The sequence below is a fragment of the Cupressus sempervirens genome, chromosome 4, assembly GCF_028749045.1.
Source record: "Cupressus sempervirens isolate cs-2001-9-10 chromosome 4, ASM2874904v1, whole genome shotgun sequence".
NCBI lineage: Eukaryota > Viridiplantae > Streptophyta > Pinopsida > Cupressales > Cupressaceae > Cupressus > Cupressus sempervirens.
The window spans coordinates 822,226,049-822,240,115 of NC_143121.1; positions in this window are offsets into that span (position 1 = coordinate 822,226,049).

The window sequence follows — 14,067 nt, forward strand, 5'->3', positions numbered from 1 at the left end:
TAGGTTGTTATAATGCTCAACTAGTCATCCATACCAACTTGATCTTTCTATTGTTCTTCTATCAGATACTACAAAAAACTACTATCTTGACATCAATGACAAACTTAGTTATGAATATAACATATCATCATAGTAGTACTCCCCCATAGGAATATCATCAGCATTCATGCTTCCAACAATCTCCCCCTTTGTTATTGATGGCAACACAAATGAAAAACATCTAGCTCCAAGAATACCAACAAAAGACTGTTCATCTTCAAATCCTCTTCATCAATCATCCTCCCCCATTGATATACCTCAATGTGCTCTATACCAAACTATTATTCCACATACTATTCTTATGTTCAACATCTTCCTTAGTGTACTATTTTTCATGCCAAACTTCTCCCCTATTGACATCAATGTCAAAGGTAACCAACTCTACTGCATCAAACTTTGCAACAACTGATACTTACTAACTAGAGTGTCAAAAGACATTGTTCAAAACAACATCAACAAGAGTCCTAGGTGACTCTATCCATCATAGATACTCCCCCATTCAGGAAGCATCATCATTCAGTCTAGAAAAACAATAGTGCTCTGTTACACTAGACTAATGCACTCATGCACCTTCTATTTTGATGTAGGAAGGGGCATAACCCCAAGAATACCTTGAAAATACTCAAAAGTCTCTTTGGGAAGAGGCTTAGTGAATATATCTGCAATCTTCTCTTTAGTGCTCACACACTCCAATCTAATTTTCTTTTCTGTGACTTTTTCTCTCAACATATAATATTTAATATAAATGTACTTAGTCTTTGAATGCAATATTGGATCCTTAGACATATTTACCATGCTTGTGTTGCCAAATGTATAACAATAGGTTCACTGATTTCTATCCTTATATCCTTTAGCATCTACTTCATTCAAATGACTTGATTGCAATTATTTGTCACTACAATATACTCTACTTCTGTTGTACTTTGAGATGTATAATCCTACTTCTTGCTTAACCAAGAAACCAATCTTCCTCCAAGAAAGAAAGATCCTCCACTGGTGCTTTTTTGTCATTTATACTACCTACCCAATTCGCATTAGTATAAGCACGTAGAGTGAAATCAATATATCTATCATACCATAATCTAAACTCAGATGTTCCCTTTAGATATTTGAATATCCTTTTCACTGTTGCATAATGTGCTTCTCTAGGATCAACCTAGAATCTTGCAACAATTCCAACTACATTTGATATAGCTAGCCTTCTGTGAGTTAGATATTACAATCCTCTGATCATAGATTTGTACTTCATAAGCTCAATAGTAGGTCTCTCATCATTTGTAGATAAATTTTGTCTAGTTACCATAGGTGTCCCAATGGGTTTTTATGTTTCCAAACCAAACCCTTTCAATAAATCCTTCAACTAATTAGTCTAATAAATAAAGATTCCTTCTTTATTCTATACAATTTGCAATCCTAGGAAATATTTCATCTCTCCTATCATACTCATTTCAAATTCTTTCTTCATCTCTTCCACAAATTTCTCACTTTCTTCATCATTTCCTCCAAATATGATTCCATCAACAAATATTACCAAAATCATCAAACCATCATTAGTTTCTTTCCAATATAGATTACTAACTAGTTGGAACAATATCCTAGTAACACAAGGATTTGACATCCATAAACAATGATTCATTGTTGAAATTCATCATGTTTCTACTTAGACCATCATGCTAGACTCATTTAATATATCAATTTAGGAACGTGAAATTGAAATAGGGAAAATTTTATGCTTTAGTTCTTCTCAATAGTCATCACTACTAAGGTAAAAGCAATTTCTATAGGAAACTTATACTAGAAACTAAACTTATAGATTAATTCTCATCTTGAAGAAAAAACATAACAATAAATAAATAATGCTCTAGAAATAAACCTATGCTATAGGATAAAGTCAATAGTTCTGCTACCAGTGACAATAGGAACAACGATACTTAACAACTCAAAGGAAACTTAAGCATGAACAAAGAATTCACCTTTCGTGTGGGCCCCCATGAAAGTGTGAATGAATTATAAGTCAGAGATTGAAGTCAAAAATTGTCATGTATTCATTCAATAAAACATGAATACAATATAGGATATCGAGATGCTTTACTCTACTGCTTGATTACAACATGAATTTCTCAAAATATCTAACTCCCCTAGAATTAAGCATAAGTTCTGGCTTATTTTACAGAAACTAGGAAAAATAAAATGCCTACAAACTAGGTCTTCCATTGCATAGCATAACAAATTTTAGTTTCAAGAGTGATAACATCATTTATGCAAGAAGATAAGCCACATTCAATGCTTTAGAAATATAGGAATGCTCGGCAACTAGATTTTCTTGGACTAAATTAGCAACTGCAAAGTGATGGAAGGAGTGGAGCTATAATAAACTCTAAAATGTTCACTCACTTTAAAAGACCCACTCATCCTTTAGTCCACTCTCTTTGCTTGACTTATTCTTCCTAAAAAAGGCTAAGACAACAAAATCTAAAACAAAAATCCAAGGCATAGATTACAATAAGCTTTTTCTATTTTAATGTAGCCTTGTCACACAACTGCAAGAGGTCTACCCATTAAAGCTAGAGAAGAAATATACCCGATTTACCATGACATTCATTAATATACATATATATATTCAATATTTTTTTAAAGTTCCATAAGCATAAAATATACATATAGTTAACACTCATAAACATAAAATATTGTATCATGTTTATGAAAAACTATAAGATATTCAATTGCATACTTAGAAAGTCATAAACAAAACATCCACTAAACTTGACTCATTGTTTCCTCTAGCTTAGCCATTTGTTGGTCCCGCGGTAAATAATTTTTTTAACCTAGTTTTCATCATATAGTCAACAACTATGCTCTATCTAGATCTTCCCTTGAAAACTCCAATAGAACCCTTTTGTTTTTCTGGGTTTCTTCCACCTGCCCTCTTCCTCCTACATGGTAAAACCATTCAATCTTTCTAAATTTGTAAGTAATAGAGACATTAACAATGAAGGTTGAAATATTTGTGGAGTCCAAAAACTTTCTCTCTCTCTTTCCGAAGAGATGTACCAAGGAGCATGTTGGGTTGCCATAGAAAAATTGAGAGATGAATGTGGTTCTCTCTTTCTCATCTCCCCAGCTAAACTATTCCAGTGCCAATGTATGGCATTTGTAGCCTTAGGTAGTTTAGTATTTACCATCTATTCATATGCATTAAATGCTTCCTGCTTCATTGGATAGATGATCTCACTATCTAATTTAGAGAGAGCTATCCTTAACCAATTATAATAGAGAGTTCTAGGATCCTTGGCTTCAGGCCTTAGAAATAGGGGAATGTCTAACTCCAAATTTTTATACACTTCAGCTTGAGTTTTCCAACTAATTTCATTTTGTATCCAAGACATGAAGGATCTAAGTTGAATATCCCCAACATAAAGTAAGAGATTCCAAACTTAGTCATCTGGAACTATAAGATTGTGAAGATAAAGTTCACATAATTTTTTTTTGATGATTGCAAGAGAGTTATGGAAAGCTTGGAAAAATTGGGTAGGCTCTTGTAATAAGGGAGTCCTATCCTACATAATGTAGGTCATTTGATAGTTCAATAGCTATTCTTTAAGAAATAGAGCATAGATAGGTAATGGGGATCTATAAATCATTAAGTTACAGATTAAGGATGTAATTTTGTCTAGATTTACACTTAACTATTCACCTTTTCCTCCTGAACAAGTATTTCTTGATTATGAATGTCTATGATTTTATTCAATTCTTTCCATGTTTTTTCCACTTTTCCCTCTCAAAATTCAATTGCTTAGTCAACAGGAAAATAATATCTAACAAAGATGTTGGACTAGATTGAGTTGATATTGAACTATGGTGAGAATTATCTACTACTTGAGGAATAGATGACTTATCCTTGTTAGCACTCATCTTTTTTAAAAGATCCATCCAAATAATCATAGCTTTCTTAGGATTAGAGCATTGTTGAGCCACTGAAGCTAATGTTTCTAATCCTTCGTTCAAAATTTGCTCAACCACCTTATTAACAAGGTCCATATCAACAGTTGGATTCTCTTCATAGGGATCCTTCTCTACAATAGGAGATTTTGCTTTAGGAGAAATTGCTAATTTATTTGCTTCCCTGATATAAATATCAGAATCATTACTTCCAGAATCATCTCCCTAAAAATTCCTAAAGGCTGATCTTTGAAATATATAAGACTACTCCTTTGAGCTAGAGTCATATCTGACTATAATGACTTTGTACATTCTTAGGCTTATCAAGAACCTTCTCCATTTTTTCATTAGGAAATTCATCAAATGTGCCCTATTCTATAACATCAGTCCATTTCTCATCTTGCTAAGAAATTTTAGGCTATAAATAAGCCTCTTGTAGGATATTTTTATTTTCTTCTTCCTTTGGCTCAAAGTCTTGGGTTACTTGAGGTTCATTATCTAGAATCTCCTTAGTTGGTTTTGATCTTCACCTAGAACTTCTCCTTAATGGAGTTTTCATCTTTTTTAGGGCTTTCCTCTTTCTAGAAGTACTCTTGGCTGCATGAGATACCTTAGCCTGCCAACTAGTACTAGGGTTAATTTTTTGATTCTTATGTTCTAGGGAAACTATTTCTACTATAGGAGCAACTTGAACCTTCTCCATAGCAGTCTCTAATTTCTCTTCATGAACTATTCTTAAAGTAGAGGAATTAGTAGAATTAGGGAAGTCAAAGGAGTTAGGGCTTCTAACTTTAGCTTCCTTTTTCTTTTTGGACAAAGAACATTGTCCAATTTTGATAAAGATTTTTCTAATTCCTTTAGCAGTTTTAACCCTCTAACCTACTCTACACCCAACTAGTTTTGGGATAGGCTCCTTAAACCCTTGCAGCAAAAATTCCTCCTAGGAAATATTTGACTACTCCTTAAAAGATTTTTCTACTATCATCTTAATTAAGCAATGGTGGGAGACAAAGTTTCGTCTACCCTCTTGTACTAGTATGGCTTGTTTTGAAAAAATGCCAAATATAAAACTAGGGACATTGATAGATATGATATCATGCCTTAAAAAACTGAAGAATTTGAAATGAATAGAATCCAAAAATGAGAATCGCCCTTCACATGTGAAATACTTAATGATAAAAACCACACATTGTGGAAATAGCTTAGGAAGAGATAGCTTAATAGCACCTTGTTTCTTATTAATATCAAGCTTTGGATCTCCATGTGGAGTGAACTATGCCCAAACAGAAGTTGGGTGAAGATTCTCTATAAATTCCTCACCTTCAAATGGTAGTCCTATAACTTCTACCAAAACTATCTAAGAAAATTACACCTTCAATCCTTTAACTATTGCCACTTCATTCTTTAAGGAGTTGAGAAATTGAAATGCAACCTCGTCATCCCAGCTAGTTAGCTTTTGAACATAATTTGTCCATCCCTTTGCTTGAAAATATGGCCTACAATTTTGGTCTTCAAACAATATATTATGCATAGTAGACTCTCTTTGAATCAGGTCTCCTCCCATCATCTAATTTCTAGGGTACCCAAAACAAATTTGTAGGAAAGAATAACAAACAACCACAAATTTGGACAAGAAAACTTGAAACAATAAGTTACAAGATGAAATTTCTAGAGTAATGAAGCTTAAGAAATAAGAACTTATGAGTAAAATAAATGAAATCCTTCATGTTATAATTTCATAATTACTCATAAATATGCCCCTTAGAACTTGTACACAACATATCTTGCCACCTTAGTTTTATATGTGCAAAAAATAGCACACAGTAGAAGGATTTTCAAAAATGTCAAATCATTGGCAGAAAATCCAAGTACAACAAGGGAAAAGAATAAATACAAATATTACATTAAAATAATGATAAAACTAATAATTCCCCCTAGCTAAAATAGTGAAATTGCTTCCACACCAGCATTGGTGACAAGGCATACAAAAAACATTGGAAAAACAAATTAATATTGCATACCTTGGAATGTGTACTAATCAGAAGTGATGGTAAGGTGGTAGCTGCTATCTATGAATGAAAAAAATGATGAGATGGATGGGTGGTAGACTAGAAATGAAGCAAAAATTTATTATGGAGAGTCAACTTTCACTATGAAAGTGTTTATTATGACAATGACAAGAACAACTAGAGTGAGGAACACAAATGAGAAAAAAGCTCATTAGGAATGCTACAAGAACTACAACACCAGCAGTAGAAGAGAATTTCCATAGGAACTCCTCCTTACTCTTTGTTTTGTGATATAATTTTAACCTTTGACCATTGACCAACAATTTGAACTAAACTTGATCCATAGTGGAGAGTTGGACCACTCTAGTTGGAAAAACTACAATAATCTCATATAGCCCTAACAATTTGGTTTGGAATTTTCTATTATTATATTGATACCTAGAGTCATAAAGGAGTGCCCAGCCACCAATAGAAAAAGCTTTGTCCTAAACATACTTATCATGCCATTACATGCACTAGCTTTGTATCAATCTTGTGTTGCGCAAGGAAGATTTGCACCATTCATCAAGACCATTTAAACTCAGTATCCTTTCTTGTTGTGCAATAGTGAGATCCATCCTAAGATCAAGGGCTATCTTGAGTGTCTTATGTTCCAACTCTATTGGCATAACTATAGAATATCTATAAAAAAGCTAAAATGGTGTAAAACTAGTTGTAGACTTCCATGTGGCATGGTAAGCCCAAAGTACTTCAGGAAGTTAGATAGCCTAGTCATTCTTATGACAGGCTACTATTTTAGTGAGAATTAACTCTAACTCACAATTGGTAACTTCAACTTGCCTATTAGCTTGAGGGTGATAAGGTGAAGATTTACCATGTCTGATGTTGTATTCCTCCATTAAAGTAGTAATTAAATTAAAATTTATCTTAGGACCTTGGTTAGATTGAATCTCCCTTGGTACCCCAAATCTACTGAAGATGAATTCATAAAGGAACTTTGCAACATTTTAATCTCTTGGGTGCTTCATAGGTTCCTCAGCCCACTTTATTGTCAAAAATATTCAAATCTAAGCTAAGTTACTGAGAGGGGAGGGGTGAACTAGTAACTTCTAAAACTTCAACAATATCAACCCTTAATCCACTAATCCAATTAGCATTTAATCCATCACAAATACTTTAATCTAATTGCATGCATAAGAGACTGAAAATATAAAAGAATTCATAACACTATGACACAAAGATTTGGTGACCTAGAAACCTTCCAAGTAGAAAGTAAAAATGGGGTGGGGATGATACCCACAACTTTAGTACTATAGTATAAATTTAGCCTATTAAAGCTTACTTTGATCACTTATGATTATCTGCCTTGTTAGGAGCAATAAGGTCTGCTAGGTCCACCTTGTGAAAGGATTTACAAACATACAATTAAGCGTGAATTCAGTAAAGATATTTACAAAAGACTGTTAGGTCTACCTTGTGAAAGGATTTGACTGATCCACTTGTTAGGATGAAATAGTAGATGATATCTAATTTGCAACTTGGTTTGCTAAATGAAATTCCTTTAAGTACTGATCACCTTGCTATGATAGATATGACTTTGATGCTCCTTATACTATTGTAGCCTTTGTAATTCACTCCTACTTTTCTCTAATTTATTTTGCATTCACATCTTCACATTCTTATACTACACACTTTGAATATGATACAATACATCACATAATAATGAATTAAATTATAGAAATTACAAAGTCAACCATAATACAAGTTACCAAAAACATTACAAAGTTAGCCCACATAAAGACATTCAAGTTCTAAAGACTGACTTGGTGAGGTTTTGATACTTGACATTCACTATCAATGCTTGGCATCATCATGCACTTGGTAGAAATAGAAGCTCGGTCCATATTGATTGCTTCCAAGTAGTCTTGAACTTGGTCTACACTAGTGACTCGGTAGATACTATAAAACTCATCATATAAATTGAATCACTTGTTTACTAGGGTAAGACTTGGTAAACATTCTCAGCTTGAGCTTGGTATAAACTAAGTCACTTGGTTAACATTGGGAAGCTTAGTTAACACTGGACTTGCATCACATACACTATGAACTCGGTGAACATTACATGTCTTGGCTTGTACTAGTAAACTTGGAATACACTGAGATGCATGGTTTACACTACTGATCTTCATTGTAATTGTGATTTCTCGATAACCACTTAGATTTTTCCAAAGGACTTGGTAGCATCTATATATCTCAGTGACAACTAAAATACATGGAAAACACTGTGAACTGTACAATGAGCTTAGTAGTTATATAAAATCTAAATAGATGTGTGTCACTAATAACAAACTTGACTTACATGTCAACATTTTTAACATAATAAGTGAAAACAAGGATATAGGATTTACTTTGTGAGGATGGATCAATAGGACCAACAAAATCAATCCCCCATTTATCAAATGGTGCAACAACAATCTGTGGCTGCAAGGGCATTTCAACTATCTTGGTGGGGCATCCCATACACTAGCATTTGTCTTTTTGTTTAGTGTACTAAGTAGTATCCTTATGTAAACTAGGCCAATAGTAACCTATAGTTAAAATCTTCAATATTGTCCTTTTATGCATCTTCTAGTTACTTGGTTAGGACCAATGTAAAACATGAATCCAAAAATCAATGAATAATTAAAGCTCTTTTTAGTTAGCAATCTTCTTTTTTTAGAAATCTTATCAAGGACTTGATCTATGAATGGTAAGGGAAAGTGGTCCTTTTTGTTAAGCTCCCTATAGTCAACACAAACTTTCCACTTTTCTCCTTTCTTAGGTACTAAAAAAAGAGGGGAGACCCATTAACTATCTAGAATTGCATAGATGAAGCCAACATTTAACAACTTCTGCAACTCATTCTTGACCATATCCCTAAGAGTTGAATTTACCAAGGAAGCACCTAAGTCAACTAGGGCATTATGGACTTAAACTCCTTGAATAGTGATTGTCACTACAGGACTACCAGGATCATAATGCTTTGGAATTATCAATTTCTCCTACATGAGATTAGATAACTGACCTAGGTCATGACTGGTTTTAGGATCTTTTCTCTTTCTTCCAAGCTACTTTATGCAAGCTTCATTGATAGCTTTGGTATATATAGGTACTTTTTTTATGGTACCTAACAAAGGAATCCTTACTGTCATTGGCTTCAATTGGGTAAGAAAATCCAATACTACCTAATTTTCCACCAGCTCAACATGTTCCTTCAACCTATGAGGAAATGGAGGTTCTTGTGCTGAAAGAGCAGTAGGAGCAACATGTTGGATTGGTATCTTAGTTGGCTCTACTGAAGTATCCTTAACTTTAGTGATAATAGGCTATTGTGGAGGAGGAAGAGTTCTTCCAAATCTTAAATGGATGTTATTCATGGAAATTCCATATCTTTGTTGTTGCATTGTTGGCTTAGCATTGCTAGGATTAGGAATAGGCCAAGTAGACAATTGAGTCTGTTTAGGGGAAGTAATATTGGATGTAGGAGGAGGCATCAAAGCTTGCTAGCTGGATTGGTTGGACCAATTGTGTGGTTGTTGCCACCCCTAGTGGGGGTTTTGCCAACTATTATATCCATTGGATCCACTATGCTGTTGATTTTTCCATGCATTATTACTATTAAAATTTTGAAGAGGATCTTAGGGATTACCTAGTCTTAGAGCCCATGGCCTTTGTTGGGAAATGTAGAGGACCTCTCCATTCTCATCAATGGATTTGAACTTAGTAGGAAAAGGTTGAGATTCTTGGCTTCCAAAAAACTTCCACTGGTAATTCTTTTTCTTCTCCCTACAATGTGGACAATATTCTGCCAACATTACATTAGATTCATCTTTCTTTCTCCTTACTTGCATTGTATCCAATTGAGTACCAACTTTTTGAATGATGTCTTGTTTGAAGTTTGACAAAGTATTGGACACACCTCTACCATTAAACTTGTGAGGTAGGGCTCTCAAGCCTCTTCCTCTCTTGATAGTAGCTCTAGAATATTTAAGACATATATTCTTTAGATAATAGTGGTGAAGGGAATTGGTCATTGGCATCAGCAAACATGTTCTCAAATGGTTCTTCTTCTTGTGAAATTTCTAATTGGGTTTCCTCAAGTGCTATATTGAGAACCTCAAATGGTTCTTCTTGATTAAGATTAGGTAGGAAATGCCCAAGATGGTGCTTACACCTATGCATGCAAAATGCAAACTAACTTAATGACTTCTGGGTTGAACTAAATTGACACCATCCCCAACAATGGTGCCAAAAATGATTGGTTAGAATAATATCCTAGTAACACAAGGATTGGACATCCTTAAACAATGACTCACTATTGAAACTCATCATGTTTCTACTTAGAACATCATGCTAGACTCATTTAATGTATCAATCTGGGAACGTGAACTTGAGATAGTGACTACAAAGTTTATGATTTAGTTCTTCTCAATAGTCTTCACTACTAAGGTAAAAGAAGTTGCTATAGGAAACTTATACTAGAAACTAAATTTATAGATTAATTCTCATCCTAAAGGAAAAACAAAACAATAAACAAATAATGCTCTAGAAATAAACCTATGCTGCAGGATACAGTCAATGGTTCTATTACCAGTGACTATAGGAATAATAGTACTTAAAAATTCAAAGGAAACTTAACTAAATTCTACTTATGCATGAACAAAGAATTCATCTTTTGTGTGGGTCCCCACGGAAGTGTGAATGAATTATAACTCAAAGATTGAAGTTAAAATTTGTCATGTATTCATTCAATAAAACATCGACACAATATAGAATATCAAGATGCTTTACTCTACTACTTGATTACAACATGAATTTCTTAAAACATCTAACCCCCCTAGAAACATAAGTTCCAACTTATTTAAAGGAAACTAGGAAAAACAAAATGCCTACAAACTAGGTCTTCCATTACACAGCATAAAAAATTTTAGTTTCAAGAGTGACAACATCATTTATGCAAGAAGATAAGCCACATTCAATGCTTTAGAAATATAGGAACACTTGGCAACTAGATTTTCTTGGACTAAATTAGCAACTCCAAAGTGATGGAAGGAGTGGAGCTATAATAAACTCTAAAATAGTCACCTGCCTTGAAATACCCACTCATCCTTTAGTCCACACTCCTTGCTTGACTTATTCTTCCTATAAAAGATTAACACAAAAAAATCCAAAACATGAATCCAAGGCATAGATTATAATAAGTTTTTCCTATTTTAATATATCCTATTTTAAATATATTTAACACTTATAAACATAAAAGACTATATCATGTTTATGAAAAACAATGAGATATTGAAGTCTATACTTAGAAAATCATAAAAAAAAACATTTAATAAACTTGACTTATCAATTACTATCTATCATACCTTTGCTATATCCAAGCTTTTTCAAATTCTTGTCCAACCTTGCATACTAGGTTATGGGTACTTGCTTTAATTTGTACAATGCTTTCCTTACTTTGCATACTATGCCCTTGTCATCTGTTAATGGACATCCTTTAGGCTACTCAATGTATAGCTCTTCTTCAATTTCTCCATTCAAAAATGTTGTCTTGACATCCATTTGATATACTTTGAATTTATTTTTTATTGCATAGGCTAAGAATAATCCCACTACTTCTATTCTAGCCATTGGAGCATAAGTCTCCTCATAATCTATTCCTTCTTGCTATGAGTAACCTTTACATACCAATCTTGCTTTGTTTCTTACAACTTCTCCTTGCTCATTCATCTTGTTCCTGAATACCCATTTAGTTCCTATCACATTCTTGTCTACTTGTCTAGGGACCAATTCCCATGTCTCATTCTTTTCTATTTGATCCAATTCCTCTTTCATAGCTCACTTCCAATAGTCATATTTACATGCTTCATCTACATTATTAGGTTCAACTTGAGATATCAAGCATAGTTCTTCATTTACTTTGCTTCTTGTCATCACACCTTTGTCTTTGCTTCTAATAATGTGTTTAGATGGGTGATTTTTTATCATTTTATTTCTTGAAGTAGCAGTTGTTATCTCAACTCTTGGCTCTATTGAAGGTTTTTAGCTTTGTTCCTACCTTGGCTCTCCTTCATTCTACAAATCATTGTTAGCCTCAAGAAATACCTCATCATTCCTTGACTTAGTCACAACATCGTCACCTGAATTGTAATTAACTATTCTCTCTTGTATTATGAATTTCTCATCAATTCTTACATTTTCACTTTCCATAATAATCTTAGCCTTTCTTTCCAATGAATAACCAAGAAACATACCTTCATCAATTCTAGCATCAAACTTATCAATGTCATAATCTCTCTTTATATAAAACTTACTTCCAAATATTCTAAAATACTTAACTATAGGTGATTAACCAAACCACAGTTCATAAGGTGTCTTGTTTGTGTCCTTTCAAACTTTCACTCTATTCATAGTGTAGACCATTGTGTTCATAGCTTCTCTCCAAAATGTCTTAGATACATCATTCTTTGCAACATAGCTCTTGCAACTTCTATATCTTACTTGTTCCTTCTCTCTGCAATGGCATTTTGTTTAGGGGTTCTAAGAGTTGATAGCTGTCTTTTAATTCCATTTTCTTCATAAAACATGTTAAACTCATTTGAAGTAAATTATCCTCCTCTATCTAATCTTTAAAAAAAATCTTCATACCAGATTCATTCTCAACTCTATTCTTAAATATTTTGAATTTGTCAAATGCCCCAGATTTCTCTTTAAGAAATACAACCCACATCATTCTAGAAAAATCATCAACTAGTATCATAAAACACATTTTACCATAGAATCCTTTTGTCTTTGTAGGATTGTTGAGATCTATGTGTACAATCTTTGACTTCACTATAGTGGTAAAATTCTTGCTAGGAAAAGAAGTTCTATTATACTTTTTCAAAACACACTCCTTGCAAATTGTGTTAGTAGGCTTTACAATCTTTGTCAAATCTCTAACTACAAACACTCTACTAGTCCTCACAATACTTAAAAAATTTATATGAAAAAATCTATTATTCCATAGCCAACTATTATCTACTTCTGTAACCAAACATGTCATTTTAGTAGGATTCAACTGAAACACATTACCTCTAGATCCAGTTTGTATTCCACTTATGTTTCCATCTTTAGCTTTGATCATGCATGTCTTTTCTATGAACTCTAACTGATAACCTTTGTCTACTAGTTGTCCAACAATCAAAAGATTATGCTTTAAACCATAAACAAAGTATACATCCTTAGTATTAGTTTTACTATCAAGAGTTATAGACCCAACACCTTTTACTTGGCATGCTACATTGTTTCCAACTCTGACAATTCCTCCATCTTGACTTTTGAAGTGAACAAACTTGTTTATATCACCGAACATATAATGTGAACAACCATTTTCAATTATCCAATTATATTTCTTCTCAACCTATGATACCAAAGCTACCTTCTCTAGATTTTCTTCTTTAATTGCCACAAGTCCAATTTTATCATCACTAGCACTTAATGCTTGTTCTTCAGAATCATTATCTTCATTTGCATAAAAATATTCTCTATCTTTTAACGGCTTATGATTTCCCTTATACTTTTTCTCTCTTTTAGGAAACTTAGATGCATAATAACCATATTCATCACAAGTCCAACACTTAAAGATTTTCTTACATCCTTTTTCTCTTCTTACTAGAAGGGCTACTCCTTCAATCTTTCTGTCTTCCTTAGATCTACTGCTGCTAGCAAAATCTCCTCTCACACTTGTTCTTCTTGATAAGTTGGGTCAAATATTAAAGGCACTAAAAGTTTTCTCTATTTTTGTTAATTCTCCAGACTGTCTAAGTTCATTCTCAACTAATTCAAGTCTTCCAAGCAATGCCTCCTTTGTGAAATCTTTGGTACAACATATCAACAATTGTATCATCTAAACTATTGACTTAAATGGTGGTGTATCATCATATTATTTGGTTCCTCCTTGATCTTTAATACCTACAATAATTTTTGATATCCCACCTATATATGTTCTTATAGATTCATCTTCAATCATTTTATCATCTTGAAATGCACAAATATAACA